Source organism: Echeneis naucrates, chromosome 16, assembly GCF_900963305.1.
Source record: "Echeneis naucrates chromosome 16, fEcheNa1.1, whole genome shotgun sequence".
Lineage (NCBI taxonomy): Eukaryota > Metazoa > Chordata > Actinopteri > Carangiformes > Echeneidae > Echeneis > Echeneis naucrates.
Window position 1 is genome coordinate 19,688,934 of NC_042526.1, and position 22,611 is coordinate 19,711,544.

Consider the following 22,611-nt stretch of genomic DNA (forward strand, 5'->3'; position numbering starts at 1 on the left):
TAGGCAATGATAAGATTGCTGGCAGTTAGGTGCACAAGTGCTCAGACGTGAGGAGAAATGGCAAATACATGTCTGAAAGGTTAGTATTAAGGGTATCAAAACCAAACCAATCCAAAATAGCATTTCACGCTGGGGAACACAGAGGGAAGCAGAGGAGAGTATGTATGGAAACAGCATTTTGAATTACGTGCTACACAAATAAATATGGGCACAAAAAAAGAAAAAACAGACTTGAGTCTGCTGAAAGCTCACTGCAGAGTATTGTGTTGTCAGTTCTGAGTAAGCAACAAAAAGATTAAAACCATACTGACGATGCCCCCTTCCTTCTGTTCCTGTTGTTAGTTTTTATTCCTGATGTTACTTTGCATAAAGAAACATGGCCACACTACTAAAGGAAACCCCCCCCCCCAAAAGAAAGACAACATCTAAAACCGACAGCACAATTACCTTAGTGACACTAACAAGCGTTAACAGGACTTTTTGTTCAGACACACCGCTCTTGACCTTGTGCTTTTATTTCCGATGCATCTCAGAGATGCCAGAAGTGAGAAAAGTACTGTAAGTGTTATGTACAATATCAGATGGGCACTGGGACGGGGCAAAAACAAAAAAAAAAACAAACAAACAAAAAAAAAAAACATTGTATTGTACTCATATACTATACAAAGAATAGAAGTGACATACCGTATTTTCCGCACTATAAGGCGCACCTAAGAGCCTTCAATTTTTTCAAAAGCTGACCATGCGCCTTATAATCCGGTGCGCCTTATATATGGATCAATATTGATATTGATCCAGCCCAGGCATTTACGATCCACTGGCAGATATATATATGGATATATATATGGATCAATATCAATATTGATTAATCAATATTGATCCATATATATATCTGCCAGTGGATCGTAAATGCCTGGGCTGATATATCAGTCTCAACTGTAGTCCGAGCTTTCAGGAAGGCAGGAAATGTCACTGAACTGCCAGACAACAACAGCGACACTGACTCGATTCATGACTTTGATGAGACGGAGCCGGGCGTGTTGGATGCCGCATTCGCCCAGCTGTTCAATTCGGACACTGAAGAAGAAGAATTCGAGGGATTGGTAGATGAGGAATGAACTGATAAAGTGAGCTTTACGTGTTTCTTTTGTATGTTTACAGTTGAACAAGGTTGGTCATATTGTGAATATGGACATTAACGCATAACGTAACGTAACCCCAGCCTCTACTGTAGCGCCTTATAATGCGGTGCGCCTTACGTATGGAAAAAGTTTTAAAATATGTCATTCATTGAAGGTGCGCCTTATAATGCGGTGCGCCTTATAGTGCGGAAAATACGGTAATTGAGCTACAGTGCATTTTGCCTGGCGTAGTGCTCCTCACTAGCCAATTCTCGGGTTCGTGGCAGGAAGAAGCAAAGAGAGACATGGCCGTGTCCCCATCCTCTGTGCTGCAGCCAGGCTGGAAACAGGATTGGGGTTGTTTCGCTGCAGTTGCAGTGAATCTGTTTATGCTTCAGACATATAAACACAGTTGGATGAGTCATTTCCTTTATGATTCATATTGTCTCCTCTCAAACTTGTGGGGTTTGGTTCAAAAAAAAAAAAAAAAAAAAAAAAAAGAAAATGATTCCAATAATATATTTTTATGCTGCTCTCTTCTCTGGTTCTGGTGATGCAGCAACTTCCAGCAGATGGCAAACACATGAATGCGTTGTGTTTTTTTAAAAACACACACGCAAACTTACAAGTTTATATATTTGGCAGGTTTGGACAGTGTGTTTGACTTCTGACAGAATAGTGTTTTAGTTTTGTGTAAACAGTAATATTAGTCATATTTAATTTAAGAGAGGTATGACCCTCTTTGCAGTTCCATGGTCTTAGGACATTGTTGTGCATTAGTAGGAGTAATTTGGAGATTGGCAATTATCAATGATTATGAAACTAATTATTGATATCTAGAATTATTCGGGGCACCACCCTGTTACCAGGGACCAATGTCCAAATGAGCAAAATCAATATCAAGTCTCAAAAGGGTTAACAAAAAGGAGTAAATTCGAGCACTGACTGTTATGAATCCAGCAATCGTCACAATTATAGCCACAATAATCAGAAACAACGATGGTTTAAAATAACAGAATTTATTCAAAGCAATAATTATTCAAAATAACATCACTCTGGATAAATGGCTGTCATAGATGATTATCCAGTGACGCACATCAGCTACTACTCTACAACAGGTAACACACATGTAATGAGAATGGGTTAACGATATGGCTAGCCTTAGCGATGGTGATAGCTATAGCGGTAACAGCAGTAATATCATATGCACTAATAAATAGCGATAGCAATGACAATCACAATAGCACAGCAACAGCAACCGCAATCGCACCAGGCTATCTACGGGTCTTGAGGGCGTGTGTGTGCGTGTGGGTAGGAGAGAAGGAATGTGTGTGCGTGTATGTGTGTGAGCAGGAAAGATGGCCGGAGAGTCATGTGAGTGACGTCTTCAATGGCCAAGATGGCGATGGAGTGAAGTCGGATACGCATTCGTTGGAGCCGAAATGGCGGCGAACTGCGGTCGACTACGCACCCCTCGGAGCCAAGATGGCGACTGCCTGTCACCGCGTCTGAATGTGTGTGAGGAGGAAGAACAGGAAGGAGAAAGAGATCGCAGACGATGCCACCGCCGACGAACGGAGTTCACGGATCGGGTATTGATCCTTTACCTAGAGATATCGCTCAATCACGGTGACAGCCGACATGAGATCTGTAGCACCAATCAATCTTTCGACTTTCGATTTAAGGGAAATAAAACAAAACAGACAAACAGAACTGAATCCCAAATAAACGAGAGACATGGTAAAACAAAATGCAAAGCACGCTATGCCCAGACCTAAAGCCTCTTACTTTGGTTGCTCCGCTTCTCCAGGGTGAGGGAGAGAGAGACAGATCCGCCCCGAGTATCCGCAACGCGTTCTTCAGCTTGGTTGAGCGGTCCGTGTTATCCTCAGATAACGGCGACGTGATGAATCCCACAGCAGCAGCGGGGAAGATCATGGAAGACGATTGTTCTTTGTTAGCTTCAGATAACAAAGACAGCATGCTGGTCTTCACAGCACGTGGATCAGCTGATCGTGTGGCGGTCCGCGCTGGGTTCGAGGAGGGAGAAAAAAGGGAAAAAGTAACAAAAGGAAACAGCAGCCCGCGCTCGTCCCATGAGTTGAAGACTGTGACCCAGGTTTTTGGTGGTGGTAGGATCCGAATGTTTAGTGTTGCTCCCTTCAGCGATCCGGTTGAGAGGAAAACTGGGGCAAGGGAAAAAGCAAAGGTGGATGGCCGCCGAGTGTTTTTATCAGCGTCACCCGGGAACCCTGCTGAGGGCGCTGGCGTTAGCCAATGCTCTCCTGTTCAAACCCAGAACCACACCTTAGGGGTGGATCCTGGGGGTCATGGCACCATTTTCAAACAGACTTAAGGAGGGAGTGTAGGCCTCTCTATTGTTCTTTTCAGAGCAGAGTTTTGGTTTAGAAGGATTAAATGCAAGAAGAATTTTCTACAATCAGTCGCTGGTGACACACAAAAATCTAAGTGTATTCCCTGACTGAAATAAAATAACTCATGGTTTTACTCAGGGCTTGAAATATCAAGCCTACTAACTGGATCCGTGATTAGATCACCTTTGGTTCTATTGAAATTCAGATATTTTACTTACATTTAAGACAAATACAAGATGCCTACTTGAGAAACAGCCTTAGCTGACGTTTCAATTCATAGTTCGGTTTGAAGATAGCTCTCCTCTTTTTATGTATCCTTGTGTTCACAAGGGTTCATAACTTGTGTATTTCAATCTATCTCCTATTCAGTTATCAGACAGCAGAATTCATCTGAGTGAGTACTAAAGCTTTTTTTTTTTTTTTTTTTTTTTAATGGAAGAGCACATCACAGAGCCAAGCACAGACTAGAAGCTGGACCTGCAGTAACCAACATTCAAAATTCAAAATAGGAATAATATTGCTGGAGGTTTCTGAGAAAAGTATGTAATTTATCACTGATTAAACGATTAGCTCCCACTTGTTACAGTTTAAAAGAAAAAGCCCCAAAAATTTGTTTTTTGAAATAGAAAAACAATAGTCTAAACTTTCCCACAATGCAATCAATCAGCTATAAGTTGTCAATTAACACACAAGAAAATATTAAAGCAGATATTTTTAGATTTGAAAATGTGGCTATGACAGCTCCCACTAAAGAGTATGATTGATTCTAATCTGGGGTTTCTAGACTTTTGTTTGGGTTAATTGGTGACTCTAAATTGTCCATAGATTTGAGTGTGAGTGGTTGTTGGTCTCTGTCTGTCTTTGTGTATTGGCCCTGTGACGGACTGTTAACCTGTGAGGTGTACCCCACCCTCACCCAGTGTGAGCTGGCATTGGCTCGAGCGCCCCCTGCAACCCGGAAAGTGGTAGAAGATGGATGGATGGATGGATGGATGGATGGACATAAGAAACACTCTAATCTATAATTTGTGAAAAACTTGATTGTTCATAGTTGTTGAAAGTGACTTGCTTATGCTTCTCAACCAAGTAACAGCCCATTCTACATCCATTTTATGGATGTTCTATAATTACAACCACCCAGGAAGTTTATCATGTCGCTAAACATGTTAGAACCCCTTCTATGCACAGGATAAGACTCAGGGCTGCACCAAATATTAATTGTAATTAATTACAGTAGGGGTGTAACAGTTGATGACTAGAGTTACAATTTAGTTACAGCCTGGCTAAATACACCATCTTCATGCTTCATAAAGTGAGTGACAGCCATGCAGCTGTATCAGAAAGAAAGGTGTGTTGTAATATATGGTTCAATACACCTATTTCTCTCCATTAGTTGTGTGGGAAGGAAACTACAGTCATTTTATTCATAATCATAGTCAGAAAATGGCAGTTGGTCGTGTGGGTGATTGACCTGGATTGCACTCATTTTTACATCACTTCGTCCTACCAATCTACCAGCTGTTGATTTTATGAGGGATGAAGTTTTTATTTCTTGTTTTTGTTTTTTGTTTTTTTTCTTGGCTGGAGCGCAGTGGCGATGTTAGTCCAATAATTACAAATGTCAGTGACTGGCAAAGGACTGAGTTGCTCTTTCAAAAGCAGTTGACATAAAGACTTTTGGTTTCTGTATTTGTGTATGTGTGTATATGTGTGATGGAGGGACATTCAAAAATAAAAAATCTGTGTTGAGTTGTTTTGTACTATAATCTTTCAGTGTCACTAGTTTTCATAGCGTATTTTACCCTTGAATTTCTACCTGATAACACATGGAATTCATGTTGCAACATCAGTTTTCTTTTCACATGAAGTACTCTGTGAATGAAATGTCTTTTATTCTAATGCACCCTGAGCTTGAATGAATGTTGCTATGCAACTTGGATTTTCTCATCGCAATCTCCCATCCCCCTCTGCATCTCAGATTCCCTAGAGAAAACCATGTGCTGATTTTTTGCACTTTTTTGATCACTTTGATGAGACAAAATGTGCACTTATATTAAAATATCTATTTTTCAGAATAACAACTTAAATTTGACCCAGACATCCAGGTGACACTGCAAAAAACAGGGGATGGTCCGGGAACTGTAGTCCAAGTACAGCATTGAGTCAAGTGAAAATTGAGAAATGTTGCAAAATGTACATTAAAAAAAGTCTCAGAAGATTTCCTTCACTGCCTGTCCTGTCTCCCTCCCAGATATTCCTTCCCGTTTCCTGTTCCTCTAAAAGCCCTAACCATGCAGTGGATTGCCCCATTTTGGTCTCAAATTTGGCTCATGTTTGGTGAAATCCTGCTACACTTTTTCAAATTAATAGTATATGAATAGTGGTATAGTGGTTAGCACTGTTGCCTCAAAAAAAGATGGTGGCAGGTTCAGTTCCCAGGCCTTGGGCCTTTCTGTGCACATTTCTCATGTTCTCTCTGTGCCTGCATGGGTTTCCTCCAGGTACTCCGGTTTCCTCCCACCATTCAAAGACATCATGTTTGGGTTACCTGGAGACTCTAAATTGTCTGTAGGTCTGAGTGTGAGTGTGGGTGGTTGTTCGTCTCTGTCTGTCTTTGTGTGTTGGCCCTGTGATGGACTGGTGACCTGTCTACGGTGTACCCCACCCCTCGCCCGGATCGTTGGCTGGGATTGGCTCCAGCAGCCCCGCAAGCCAGAAAAGCTGTAAAAGATGGATAGACGGTTGATGTCTTTGGATGGTGCGAGGAAACTGGAGTAGTCGAGGAAACTCACGCTAGCACGGGGAGGGCATACAAACTCCACAGAGAAAGGCCCCAGGCTGAGATCCGAACCCTCGACCTTCTGTTGTTGTGCTGCCCACCAGGAGGCAATGAAACTGGAAAATCTTGAGGTCTTAGAGAAGAGGAGAAAGGAGACCACAAAGCAGAGCAGACTAAGCTCTTTCCTCAGATGATCCAAGAATTCAGACTGATACGACAGAGATTTGAGGAGAGAAAAAAAGCAGCTTGCTGTAAACAAAGAACCAGATGAAGAGACATTTAGAGCAACTTGTTTGGAGCAGGTTCCCCACAAAGAGCACTCCCTGCTGAACAAAGCTGGCCTGGAGAGGATTGAGTTTGAGAAGATGCTGAGGGTGAAGCAGGAAGTAATAGTCAGGCAGTAGAAGAGAAGTGCTGCATCCTGCTGAGACCATCCAAGGTCGGGGATCGTGAGCTCTCAGCGGTGACCGAGCTCAGAGAGAGCTTTGAGGAAGTCTGTTGCTGACCAAACTGGACCAACTAAAACCTGCTTGTCTCACTGAGATCAAATAGGACCACAGAGAGGAGCTCACAGCCAGGGGAATCATGGGAAAAATTCTGCAGGCATACTGATATATGGTGTCGAGAACAGCAGGCCCACTTTAAAAAACTCTACCAATAGCTGTTGGCCCCAAAGTAATAACATAAAAAATAAAATAAAATAAAATGCTAGCATTTGCAGAATGACATGACATTGACACACACTCAAGGCTCCAGCCCCCCATAACACCAAATGAAAATAAAATGAAAAAAATTGGCATTTCATCTCAGATAGGGAAGAGTCAATCCTGCATTGGGGGTTAGTTTAAAAGTGTTGCAGTGCAGTGTTTCCAACATGGAGGCTTCTACGTTGGTCTTAATTCACCTCAGCATCTAAAGTTAACAGACCTTAATTCCTAATTTCATCTGATGTGCTTAATTTGTTGTTTACCACAAACTAATCACTTCCTGCCACCAACTAAAAGTCCTCTAGCATTTCAGAAAGTATGGCTTTTATTTTTGTGCAACAGTAAAAATACTGCTTACCAGTGTTTCCGATCTGCTAATTTCTTCACTAGTTACTGACTGTGATAATTCTGCTCCCTGCAGCTGGAGTGGAGTGTGACAGAGTGATTGACCCTCACAGTCCATACACTCCATTTTACCAAACTTGGCAATGAGTAAGCTGACATATGCACATATGTTTGCATACTTGAGGGTAGTCAGTAATTACTATAATGCAGGCCAGAGTCTAGAGCGAGATTCCTGCTGTCATTAATGCAATTGCTACCTTGTGAAATATATTTTGAATTTTGAGGGTCAATAAATTTCGCAGTTGGTTAAGTTGGATTGTTTAATGTAGCTGGCTTAGGTCAATTTTCTGGGTCAGACTCGTGTGATGAAGCTGCATTGTTCTTTAAAACTGCTTTGCTTACATCGCCTGCAGTCTTACCCCTTGTTTTAATGAGCGTGTAGGTATAAGGTCAATGTCTTGCAGTGAGATACTGCAGGGGAATACACCACCATTAAATGACTGCTCTGCTCCACATTGTTGAACCAGCATGTATGTGATTGAAAAAACACAAAAAAATATTTTATATTTGCTTATCAAGCATGTGTTAAACCACCTGATGTACAGGTATGCTATCTAAGGGAGACAAGGGAGAGTGTAAGACTTTGTGTGAGAGAGAGAGACAGTGGATTCATCACCACTCACATTCACACTCAGACCTACAGACAATTTAGAGTCACCAGTTAACCCAAACATGATGTCTTTGGATGGTGGGAGGAAACCAGAGTACCTGGAGGAAGCCCACAAAGACACGGGGAGAACATTCAATCTCCACACAGAACGGCCCCAGGCTGGGAACCAAACCTAAAACCTTCTTGTTGTGGGGCAACAGTGCTGACCATTGTGCCGCTGTCATTTTCCTAAAACGAAAAAAAAAGGGAACCATTTATACTGAAACAACCATTTACCACGCTTATAAACTTTTATATTATAAACTGAATCTGTCAACTACTAAAAAAAATTATTTCACTGGTTTTAGGACATATTTCACTGGTTTTAGGACATATGTACAGATTTGCTGTCACAACTGCCACAGTGTACAGGGGTGGTTATAACATGTCTGAAATACACGGAATAAGTAAACAAATACTCATACCCATATTAAACATAATTGTATATATATACTTTTGAACCGGGCCGCACAGAAATAATAAATAACTTACATATATTTATATTACATATATGTATTTATTATTTGAAACTGATTCATGTTTTATTTTGAAAAATGACCGAATTTCCCTCCGTTACATCTGACTATGATTCACTACTGACGCTTGTCTCGGCCACGTGATACGAAACCACTGAAATTAAACCCATAAGCTAGCGAAATAATTTTCTTTGTGAGGGGAAAAGGCCCCGTGAGGAGATGGAATAGCCTGCGACTTTCTTGAAAAAGGATTTTGCATTTAGGTTCGGGGTTAGGGGGCAGACAGGATGTTACTCATGTTATGTTGTTGGCGCAATGTTACAAGGACGCTGCTAATAAAGTTCCATACGAGTGCACAGTGGATTCGCGTTTATTATGAAATTTTAATAATAACACAGGTTTTATACCGATCGTATCATTTTATTTTGTTGCATTTATCCGATCCGATCCAAAGGCCGATCCGTGCAAATCTTGTCTGACATTAAACCTGTCCATGGCGCAAAAAGGTTGGGGACAGCTGTTTTAAACCATGCAGGGCGCAACATGCACACACAAACATACAGAATCAGATTTTCTACCTGTTGAGACAACCATGAAAAGATCTGACCCAACATTTCAGAAACAGATGTTCTCTCCTTGTTTAAGCCTTAAGCTGGAATTTAGCGGCTTGTCCCGTTTAAACATGCAGAGGATGGCTCTGCACCCGGAGGCATGCACTCTGGTCAGAGAGTGAAATCTGTGTTGTCTATCATATATTTGATCAGAACCCCTACCGTACACAGCACAGTCATACGCAGCAGATTTCTGTGGAAGTCGCGGTGTGTGAGAGAAAGGGGCGGGGTGTCAGTGTACAGGATCAACATCTGTTTCAGAGACCAAGGAACCCCATGCCTACCTGCACAGCTCTGTTGTGTCCAGAAAAGAGCAACGTTAATCCTCCCAAATCACACTAGCATTCACTGACACAAACACTTCTTTGCTTGCACTTCATGCACAAATATCCATTCAGAGATGCCAAAGCTCTTGTGCTCAGTTCCATATTTCCTTGCCTCCAGGTTTGGAGGGAGCGCTGAAGTACAGTCGTCTGGCTTGCGTGATTGCAGCACAGGTCAGCCTTCAGATTTACAGCTGCTCCCCCTCACACATCCCACCCACCCTCAGCTGCATGCAGGCTGATTATTATATTACCGTTCGCCATGCACACAAACACAAATGCAAACACAAGCAAAAACATAGCACTTGTGCAGATGCAAACTAATGCCGACGTATACTAAAACACACAAAAAAACGCTCCAACAGCCCTCCAGGCTTTGTTTGTATAAACAGAGTTTCTGCTGGAGCTGTGCACCCGACCTGCTTTTCACTGTCTGTATCTGGATTTATTTTGGATTGTGTTTTTTCATAATAATGTGGCCATAAACAACAGCCGCCTTGCTCCTGTAAGGCTTTTTCTCTGTCACCATCCCTCCATTTCCCTCTCTTTATCTTCCTCTTAGAGCAGACAGAGAGAGAGAGAAGCAGCTGGGAGGGCGATGAGGACGATGAAGGCTTACTGTCTGTTTGTTGGTCTGTCTCTTTTGTGACGTCTCATTACCAGACACGTCAGAGAATGTTTTCCTTCTGCCTCTCCCCTTTTTCCCCTCATCCACCTTCCTCCCTCTCTCTGCTAGTTCCCACTTCAACCCATTTTCCTTTTTTCTTTCTACAGTTTATTCACCCTGATTTCCTCGCTTTCTATCCCAGCACTGTCCTTACTGTTTATCACAGACTGAAGTTGCCAAAGCTTTAGCACCCCTGCAGCATCAGAGGGAGGAGGACGAGGAGTGTTAGCAGGAGGAGAGTGAGTGCCTTCCTCAATGTTGGCATCTGACTGGCACTTAAAGCACCCAGCTAAATGGATTCATAAACTGTGCACCTCCCTGGATCCCTGAAGTCTGGGAATCCTCAGGGTCCCACAAAAAAAGAAAGAAGGAAAGAAAAAAACTGCACCCATCCACCTCAGCCTTGTGTAATTTATATATTGTATAGAAAATCGATAACTGAGACAAAGGTAAATAAAGGATTCCTCAGAATAGAAGAAAACCACCTGGCAAATTAGACAGCAAAAAAGTAAATGGGCACAATGCTGTTAGAACATCCCGTTTAGAAATAATAGGCACCAATTTGCTGCCATGTTGCTTCCATATTTGCAGTGGTTTCCTCCTATACAGTCACAGGAGCATTAGTGAGGTCGGCCATTGCTGTGCGACCTTGCCCAGTTCCAGTTTATTCAAAATGTGTTGGATGAGGGTTGCTGGGAGGGCTCTGGGCCACTGAGACTTTACATGTGGCACCCACTCCTATTGAAGCAGGAGCATGTTGTGTAGGTCTTCCCCAAGCTAACAGAGGGCTGGAAGCAGACTGTTGTATAGCCTCTGTTGGAAATTCTCAGTAATTGTCTGCAATCTTCGTAGCATCTGTTAAAAAGGGAATACATATTTTGTGAGTGAAGCAAACAAAATGTTTAGTCAAAAGAAAGGGCTCTATCGTTTGAGGAATTGTTGGAGATTTTGGCGAATATGCTTACTGACTTCACTTTCTTGGCAACTGATACCACTCATGTCTGTTCAGACCGAGTCAAGTCAAAGGGTGATACAGTTTTTCCTCCTCTGTATATAGCCTCTGTTGCTTCCCAGCAACTCACATTTACTCTCAAGCAATTATATATACATATATATATATATATATATATGTATATATAACTGCTTGTATATATATATATATATATATATATATATATATGTACGTAATAATATGTGTGTTATTGCTTTGTCATACAGCTCTATTAGCAGGAGCAACATACTTTTGGCCATATAACGCAGAGTGATGAAATGCACAAAAAGCCAATGAGTTGCTTTAATCTAGGTGCGTCTCTCTCTTCTGTTCCCTTCTCTCAGTGCAACACCCCCACCCCCCACCGCCTGTTTTAATCTATCTTCCACTTTTCCACTCACTTCTGCTGTTACTCTCCTCCTTTTTCTAGCTCCCTTTTTATGCACTAAGCTCCCATTACCAGAGATGCCATGCTAGAGAATAAGTGTTTTGAGGCAGCAGAGGTGTGTGTCTCTCCATCTGCAAATGGGCCAGCTGACTTTTGAGACTGCTATTTGAAATGCATACATCCAAATGTCTTAAATGTCTTCCACCCCACACACCCACACTTCCCATCGCACAGTCTCAGAGCTACTTCTGAAGCTATACCTTCACAGAGCAGTCAATGGGAGGCGATCTCCTTTTTCATGCTGTATTTATCCAACATATGGGAAGAAAAATAACAAGGGGGGTTTACTGCAGCACAATGTGGCCCCCTGGTGACAGGCATATAGGTGATATAGCTCTAACCCTAACCCATATAGCTGCACCGCAGACACTGCCCTCCCTCAGCCTGCTGCCCAGTGCTGTGCTCATTCTGTTCACACAGTCTGTGCTTTATGTGTCAAGTCTGCAGCTGATTTAGGGAAGATGCTGCAGTTCCATCCAAAGGCTGCAGAGCTCTGCTAACAGAGACAGATGGTTTACCATGTTAGTGAGCCTAATTTCTCAGTGGGTGAAGCCATTTGCAGTGTTCTTGTGGTTTTAATGGTTTCAGTCCAAATCATGACCTTGTGGTTCTCAGTAACAACAGCACGGGGACAGCGTAGTGCCAAATTAACAGAAATCAGGAGACACTTTCCTACTGTGCCACTATCCACCATAACAAGGTCAAATCATCCATTTATAAAATAATTACATTTTCAATCTTCTTCTCTTGCTTCTGTCGAAAAAGAAGAAACCTTCGGATAGTCATCTCTGAGATTTTCTGCCTCCTCACTACTACACTGGGGGTGGATGCATTCATGTTCATCATTCTATTTGGAGTAACACATGACTTGCATCAGCTGGCACCCTGAGCAAACTTTGAACATGTCATATAATCATAATATGATTCACTTGCTGCACATTTCCTAAGGGCCAGCCTGCCAACTTTTAAACCGGTAAAGTGTCAACATTTCACTAAACGGTTTTAAGTCTGTAGCCATCCCAGAGTATAAGTGTCGTGATTGCTTTGAGCTATATGTTAACAACGATAACGCTAACAAGCTTGTTTCACACGGCATGTGATGCTCAACATTGTCAAGAAGTCAGTGTTGTGTGCCAATATGCTTGAAAAGCTTGCTAAAGTCATCAGGAATGCCCATCTTTGTCTAATACTTAAATGGAATTAAACCCACTGAAAACACTACATTAACAGTCAGGAGATTATCATCTCATTTAAGTGACCCTTCAAGATGTTGACAGAAGGCAAGGCAACTTTTTTGAATGGCATCTTTCATACACTAGGGCAATTGCAATTTAAGTTCTTTACAGAGTATCAAAACACAAAATATAACAAAAAATACAGATTAACATATAGATAGAAAATGTCAAATTACGTAATGACTTACATTTTAAAATATATCATAGAAAACCTCTCAATTGCAGATTAGAGAAACAAAGTTCAAAGAATGTAAAGTCATAAAACATGAAATATATGGTGATATATGCTCTGTTCACAAGATCTTTTCCCTGTTGCATGATTGGTAATATATTTCAGTCCTAAGTAATTAAGCTGCAATTTAGTAATTACTAAATAGCAGTTATGTAAGATTTCATTATAACAAAATTTTGTTGTGTTAATCCACTGGAGGTATAAAGTTTGTAAATTGTCCATAACCTTGGGTTTTGTTTTGTTTTGTTTTCTTTTTGTTTGTTTGTTTGTTTGTGGTGGTCTGGGGGAGAAGCGAGGACTTCTTTTTGCAATCAGTGGAGTCGCCCACTGCTCATCAGTATGAATATCGACTATATATCGCCAAGTGCCTCCTCTTGGAGAGATTAGTTGGGTCTCTTTAACAACTCCATAATGAGTTTGGTCTGGACCTGCTCTATATTGTAAAGTGCCTTGATATAATTATAATGATTTGGTGTGATATAAATAAATCTGATTTGATTTAATCTGACTTGATCAGTAGATAGAGTGCAAGTATACAGTTTAGCCTAAATCTGGCGTCGCATTTTCCCAGAGAGTTTAGTTGACCACAGTTACATAAGTTTTAAAGCATGATCTGTATTACATTTTAAAAGACAGCTGAATTAAAAGGTTGAATTTATATAACTGAAATGGTTTTATGAGCAGTTCAAACACACGGCTAAACAAGACTGACACAACAGGTATTGACAGGTCGTTGGCATTTTGTGGGGCCACTTATGACATTAAAGAAACCAACCAACAGCTCGAAATCAAGGACATTTCAGATTGATTTTCTAAACCCATAGTGGCATAATGAAAACACAACATCCGAGAGTCTGGCGGACATTTTAGCTTGTGCATTCATCATGTGTTGCTTTTGTTGTTTTAAAGAAGATACCGACTGTTGAGATGAAATCATCTCTCACCACTTTATCCTCATGAAATCATTGCACATCAATGTTGTATAAAGCAAAGGTTTCTATTTTTATTGCAAAAACATATTACTAACAACAGGCCAACATCTGCCAGCACCCACTATGTGAATGCTGTAAGCCGAGCAGTGGGAGAGTGGAAGGAGCAAAGACTGGTTGATAAAGAAAGCAGCTAATTGCTATTTTTCCCACTTAAAGGGGAAAAAAATGTCACACTCAATAAATTATGAAAGCGCTCACTTGGCTGTTAGACCATACATGACAGGTTTCGTTTTTCTGGCAGTAGGGCAGCACAGTGAGGAATAAGAGAACACCCTCAAGCGCCCCCCACAGTCTGATCTGCCACCCACCAACCACCGACTTCCTCAACTACTGCACACCCTCTCCCACACACCCCTGTCTCATACCCCTGTTACCTTCACAACCTCCTTGCAAACTGTTTGTTCACAGGCTTGTCTCACTTGCATTTGTTTCTGGCACAGCAAGGGGCCCTGTGGCACCGGTTCGCTTTCTGTAACATCCTCTGCAGCATAGTCACACTCACACAGAGGCTTTGTTCAGTGAGTCAGCTCAACAGGACAACAAAACCTACATTCAAGCAACATCTTTGGTTATAGGGACTGGGAACATTCCAAGACAATACCAAGATGGTGAAGAAATGACAACAGTCGTGACCACAGTCTGCAGCTAATGGTCAACCGTGAACATTTGTGTTTCAATGCTTAAGTAAATGCTTTAATTCCTGTATGCTGAAGCTATGGAGTGGAATATATTATTGTATGTTTGTGCTATGAAGTGGAATAAATCACCATGTGGTGTTTTAAAATATTCAGATTTCACTGATTGTTAATGGTAGAACTAAACAGAGATTGCTAAAGAGCTCTGCCTTGAACTCACTGAGTTATGTAACCCATCTGTTTTCTGCTCTGGGATGTTTTCCATTAATTGTCTGTAAAAGATGCAGTCAAGAAGAACATACTGTATGACTTAAAATCAGGGTCTGACATAAGGCCAAAACTCATTAAGACAGAATTTGACATGCATCATGTTCAGTGCGGTTTCTGATGTCACCATGGGGCAACTACAGATGGTTGAAGTTGAAGCATCAAGCATTACTGCTCCCCAGAGTTTGGCCTAATGAGTGGATTCTTTGAAAGCTGCTTTTAACCATTTCACATCTGAATTAAACTATTTTAACTTCAACCAGCATGTCCGCTTTGTTGCCAAACTCCTGAAACACCAGAGACCAACTCATGATGAAGTGAAACCTCAATGAGAGGCAACAACTTGGCTGAGCCAATAATCCAAACATTTCATCAGTTTACTGAGCCACAGTCAGACCCACAACAGACACACAGGCTGAGTCAGACTGTCCTGTAAGCAAAGATAAAAAAAAAATAAAAAATGAAAAAATAGAATAAATAAATAAATAAAAAGGAATTTTTGTCCCACAGTGTGATGCAAATATGATGCACTTATTGTCATGAGACTAACTTCCTAAGTATAAGGCCTGGAACTCAGTAGTGAGTGGAGTCCTCCTCATAGAGAGCTCCTCATTCATTTTATCTCTTTCGCCACAAGCATCTTTTTGTATTTCGCTGAAGCGGTTACACCTGTTTGGAGAGCCTTCCATCAATGGGTCCATCTGCCACTGTGAGCAGGTTTTAGCTGTCCATTCACAATGAGGCTGTTCTCTTTGTGTAGTGGCTGAAGCACATCCTGGCTGGCATGTGAGAACTAATTGAGCTCACTGTGCAGTATTTTGTAGACATATTGTACAAATAGCGATAGCAAGAAAGGAGCTTTATAACAGTGTGGGGGTATTTAAGCCAGTTTAAGTGTTTCCACTAGTCCAAATTGGAAAAAAGATTTCCTTCAGAACCAAACTAAAAAGATACAGATGTGGCTGCTGATAATCAAACAACTCTTTATGTATGTTATATATACTCTTTCATATGTTTTTCTAGCATCTTCTAGTTAAAAGATGAAAACATTATACCAGTGAAAGATTTGGTATCCTTTTCAGCGTTCTCAACCATTTACTCCAGAGCTGGTAGTGTCACTACAACTAGCGAGCATTTACTGAAGTGACTTGCCATTACAGCTCACCATCTCCTCCCCAGTAGCAAACTCTCTCACAGCCCTGATTCTGTGGTATCGATGTTATCAGAACCTACACGGTGACTCTGACACTATGTCTAAAGAGGAGAGGAGTTTCATTACATGCCTGTCACACACAGCCTCACAGAGAGTGTGCTGGTTTCCCAGTTCAGACTGTTGACTTTCATTCACCCTGTCAGTCTGATATCACTGAGAGAGCTGCCCTCTTGGCAAATTCTACCTAATTACGACAGACATTGAGAAACAGCTGTCCACCATTTGTTTGTCCAAGAAGTAGTCAGCTCAAACTCTCACCTCTACATCCTGCTGCTGAACAAATGCCTTCAGAAATATTTTGTCTAGACTTATTTTACATTGTGAAATGTTGCCACAATCATTTGGTTGCGCTGTTTGGATTATGGTATACATTGTTAATCTTCCCAGAGGTCCTTGAGATGATCTGTACAGTAGCCTGTTAAGTTCAACATTAAATACTGTGGAATTAACACATTATTTAAGAACATGTTTGCATTATTGATTTCATTGGATTAAATGTGCTTTTAAAAATGGATGCCCCATTTTTTCTAACACCTGCTATTTAAAGTGGCAATACCAGCGCTTGCAGCTGGCACTGCTATCGGCTGCTCTGTGGAGCAACTGACACCACAGACGCCCCACACCACTTTGGAAATAAAAAAGGGCTACGTCATTATACATGGAGTAATAACAATTTGAGTGTCATTTTTCTCAATCAAGTGACTACAGCAGGACACCGATGTCTGTGTGGAGGCTGCAGCAGAAGGAAACAGTGGGAGACTTTATTCATTCATTTATGCTGGAGACAGAACACGCGGATAGAAATTCCTTAGTTTGACTTGGAAGAATCAAGCTGGATTGGTAAATAATGTTTAACAAACTCTAATGTTAAATATTTGTTTACATAAAAATATGTGAATCAGGCTCCGGAGCCAGCTGACATCAGACGCACTTTCTGCATCAAGCCGATTTCCAGTAGGTGACGGAAATTACATTGTGAAAAGGAGACTAATGGGAAACAAGGCTAAATGTTGCCGCTGTCATTGTTTAATAGCCTGTAACACTCTACAGTCAACATTTGCTTCACAGTGATTAGTTAAAGCAAAAAACCTCTGTCATCAACTGCTGTTTTAACATGGGATTAAATACTGTGCTGTTTAAGACATTTGTACAGCGCACTCTATTCAATTTTTTTTAATAGCTTGAATCATAGCTTCAATCACCATGGTCTAAATAGCACCAGAGTTTTAATAATGTAACTGTCATTCTGAAATGAGTTCATTATGCACCGTTATCATGTTAGATGTGCTTAAAATAGCACTGCCTGAGACTCAACTTCTCACTTGGTGTGAGAAGCCCAAATTTATTTTGCCAGAATTCAATACCGTCATTTAGTGCTTTGCTCCCTCTCTTGGTTCAACTAATCCTTTTTACTCCCACACTGATGGCTGTGTAGGGAGGAAGGGAGGGACACAGAGGGAATGAAATGGAAAGAAGATGAGCATGTGTGAAGGAAGTGAGAGTGAAAAATCAAGTCAGAAATTTTGAGAGAGGATGGAGGTAAAAATGTGGGAGAGGAGTAGATCAGCTTGAAAAGCGTGGGAGACTGGGAAAAGTGAAAATGGAGTGAGAAGCACAATGGAGTAAGGACAAAAGAACTTTGAGAGGACATGAAGTAGGAAGATTAGAGGTGCTCGGGACCGTCCATTCTCACTACAACAGCCCTGCAAGTCATTTAGCCTGTGTGGAAATACAACAGAGTGCTTCAACAATGGTTTTGTTACTCAAAAGCCAAGCCATCACCGAGGTACTCTACAAGAACTTGTGCTGCTTCCTGTTATTCTAACTCTTTTTCAGCCACTGGGATTCTGTGATACGAGCATGATGTTCGTAAACACTAATGCTCAAAGACAGAAAAAACTAATTTTCACACCACACACATGATGTTAGAGGTGACACCGACATTAAATATACGCTGAAGAGGCTAGAGTGCCAGATCATCTGCCCAAATACTAAAAATGCATCTATTTATGTGCCACTGTATAATGAACACAGGCCATAGACCAAGAGTCCAGTCTGATGGACAGAAAGTAAAAGAGACTTGTGACTTTGTGAGATAGTCCAGGTTCACTGTTAATTCTATTTACAATTAGTGTTTGAGTTGTATTATGACTTATGCAAGGGTTTAATTATAAAGTTCTCAGTAGATAGAATAGAAGAATAATACTAACTGACACCAAGGGTGAAACAGGTAGATGTTTTATCACAATAATCATATTATTATATTCATTCAAATGGTGATGTATAAAACAGCCATTTATATCTGTAACAAAATTTTAAACAGAGGGTAGCAAAAATGGTAGGGGCACACATGCAGACATGATTCATATACAGAGATTAAAAAAAAAAAAAAAAAACACAGGGAAGGGCGGGATCTCCAGCTTCTGAACAATTGGTTTTGGAACAATACAGGAGGAAAATTGTCATATCGTTTTATGGACAGGATTATTGAAACAACTTCCTATTTTCTAATATTTCACCACCCGGTGGACAGGAAGTCAAATGGCATTTGTTGAGCCTATAAGGTTTGCCCAGGGATAGTTGGAAATTGCTCATGAAAGTGGAGAAAATGCCTTGGAAAAGAGAAGGGTGGAGGGAAAAAAAGATTCTAAGCCATTATAGTGGTGTAGAGGCAGAAAGAATGGGAAGAATGTAGGTCGAGCATATGAGTGGGCATTCAAGATTATACTAACCCTAACCCTAAGATCTGAAATGGTTGATTCTGGTGTTGAGGGGTTGGGGCGTGAGGGGTGGTGTTATAGGGTGTAAGGGATGGTGTGCGATCTTGAAATTGACAACTCCATTTGAGAGTCTATATTTAGCTTGTCACATGCAGTAGGTGGAACTCAATTCCACATATCTCTCATCTTCCACTCGTGCAGCTACGAGCAGCAAATACCTGGCGCTCCAACCTGCATCCCTGGCAAACAAGGAAGCAGGGTTCCCTCCTGCCAGCTTCACGACTGACTGACCCCCTCTCGCGGCTTCATTTTGTGGCCTAATAAATAACGAAGGCTTGATTTCTCAGAGGGGTGTCTGCACACTGTGCACCTGGACACCCTGTATATCTGCTGGCAGGCATTTAAAAAAATTAAAATAAAAAGAGCCCACCAACAAAACACAAAAAACCACAATCCCTTCCTGTCACCCACTACATCATGTTTAGATGACGAAGAAGCATTTGACTAAACTGGTCTTTTTCCTCTCCCTGGAGTTTGTACATATTAGTGTATTGTCAAATTCACCCACAGCTTGGCAGTTGGCAATTGCTAACGTGAACTAAACACTGCTGATGTTCTCATAAAAGCGGCAACACACTTTCATAAACTGTCACGGGGTGGTGTTGTGTGAGGGAATGGTGGTGGAATGGGGACCCAAATGCAAGATCCAGGAACCAGGTTGAGGTGAAAATAAAATACTTTTAATTAACAAAACCAAAACTACAAAACAGACTGAATGAACAAGCAGAATTACCAGAAGACAACAGGCCAAGGGACACAGGCAGAGATACTGAGAGACAAGCAGAGGGATGGAGAGACACTCAGGCAGAGAGAAGCAACCACAAGCAAAGAGACAGGCAAGCGTCAGGAACGCAGGCCAGCTGGCCAAACACCAACAAGGCTCTGACGCAGACTAAACAGAAAACAGGACTTAAATACACAGTGACTAGACAAGACACAGGTGATCCACATTAGGGCAGGGAACGCAATCAACAGGAGAGAACCAGGAAGTAAAGCAACGGGCAACACAATAGAACCCAGACTTCAAAATAAAACAGGAAGTGACACAGACCAAACACAGTAGGCACCAGACAGAACTCAAAACATGACAGAAAAACTCAAACCCGACATAGAAACCAAAACCATGACAATAAATACTGGGTCAAAGGGATCAAAATCACCAGAGTAGATTAGCTTTGAATTTTAGCAATGATTGGCCAAGTTATCCCTGGATTTCAAACAACACCTGGGAGGACTAAGAACCTTGCATCCTTTCAACATGTGAATATGTCCTGACCTTTATGTTGTTCTAATCTAATGAGAAAAAAAAAAAAAAAGGGGGACGCATTAGCGAAGCCCTCATCTTTAATATGGGAGTCAATCTTTCATACTGAGACAAAGCAGATTAATGATTAGACAGCCAGTGGCAAGCTCAAATTGCCAGTCTGTCTGAAAACCTCAGTGAATAAGGAAACTGAACAAAATTGAGTCCTCCTACCTCCACTTAGGTAGTGGAGTCCTCCTACCTCTCAACCCAACCGGTCGAGGCAGATGGCCGCCCCCCCCTGAGCCTGGTTCTGCTCGAGGTTTCTGCCTCTTAAAGGAAGTTTTTCCTTGCCACTGTTGCCAAGTGCTTGCTCATCGGGGGATCTGTTGGGTCTCGTTAAATAAATTTATAAAGAGTTTGGTCTAGACCTGCTCTATATGTAAAGTGCCTTGATGTAACTTTGTTATGATTTGGCGCTATACAAATAAATCTGATTTGATTTGATTTGATTTGATCCACTTGCTGAGCTTCCTTTTGGCAAGGCAGTTGCAGTAAGCATGTGCCATGTAGTAGTTTTATATTATTACTCATCGCAGTCTGGGATGTTCAGTGCATTTAAATTTACTCTTTTTGTTTGCACCCTCCTAACCCCCTTTGTCCACTTCTACATCACTAAGTGATGCTTTGTCCAGAATGATGAAAAAATCCCCAGAGAACAGGTATGAACGGATCATATCCATCTGTGGGTTACATATGTAGGTAGAGAGAGTAAAGCTGGTAGGAACAGCTTTAAAAAAGCAAGAGCATGAGCTTTTGCAATAAGATGAAAACCATGCCTCACACAAAATGAAACATGTCTTGTGGCTACATTGCATTCTGAGTCAACTAAGGCTCCTGTCAAGGAATAACTTAGCATCTTCCATGCTGCCCGTCTACTTTCACAGCACACACTGTATCAAAGAAATCCTTCCTGTTTCATTCTTAGGACAACAAAAGCTGACAATCACGCCAGGAGTGTTTTGTTCATGGATTTTCTTCTAACAGCACCTCTTTCAGAAAGTGCGGGAAATAAACATGTACTTTTGTAAAGAACTGATGGCAATAAAAGATTAAGGCAATAGTTCAACATCTTGGGAAATGTGTTCATTTTCTTTCTTGTCAGGGGTTAGTTGAGAGGATCCACACTCATGCCTATATGGTAAATATGAAGCTCCTACCAGCAAAGGAAGGGGGAACGGCTTGTCTGGCTTTGTCTAGTTGCCCAGCAACCAGCAGCAACTTCAAGAATTTATAGGAGCTGTCCAAAAGATAGACTGCCACATGACCCCCAATAAAACTGCTACTGTTTTTCCATACTTTAGCTTTTGCAGAGACAATACAGTCAGTTTATTCTTATGTTGAGCTAACCACCTACTAGATAACTATTTAACATAAATATCTAAGTAGTATCTAAGTAAGATCCTTACCAATATCAAACTAGCTCTTTGATGGAAAAAAAAAATCCCAAAATTGGACCCAGAGCTCAAGACACATATCTACACTAGTTACGTAGAACAAACTGCATGCCAATTTATAGTATGGTGCATTTTACTCTTGATAAGACATCCAGTGACACTTCCTAGCCCACTTAAAACAACAAACAGCAAGCAAACAAACAAAGAAAAATACACTGTATTTGTAGGATTTATTTGATAAATCCTTGTGAGTATAAATGCAGTAAAGTAAATTTTGATGTTCAACATCAAAAACAACTTCCATGACAGATGGAAGTACAATGTATTTAACCCCAAATTTGATATTTAGTAAATGTAAATTATACTTACTAACCCTAACCCTAACCCTTTTTAGTTTTATTTATTGAAATTATGTTTTCAATAGTTTTCATACATATTTTTGGTTTATTCTTTGTTGGCATTGTATTTTTTATACTGGCATGTTAATTATAATGTGGATATTGCTAATTTTCTTTTGTACCCTAAAATACTTTAATCGAAAATCATAGCACAACTAACATACACTTCAATTAAGATCTTTGTTTTTTATGAAAACAAAAAAAAGGGGGCCATGCTCATCTATCAAGGCGACATCCGGAATCACCTCACTTTGCATTATTCCATAATAAACTAAATGCATTAAACCATTTTTAAGGTAAGTGTTCCAGATATATTCATGTTCAATTCCATCTTGTCAGCAAACTCACGAAGGCAACTAAAAACATGCCACTGGACTTAGATCTGTCTTGTGTGTAAATGCTCTACAAAGAGAGAGAATTTATGGTCAAATTTCCTTTTTTTCAAAAACTAAGCTTCAAAGAAGGAACATTGAATTAACCTTAACAGAGTCTGGTGCTGGAGAAAAGTTTTTCATTCATTTTCATTCATTTTCCATCAATCCTTTGGAATTCTTTGAGTGTTGGACTAATCATGAGTTAGAATTTGTTAAATCTTTGCTGGTCACCA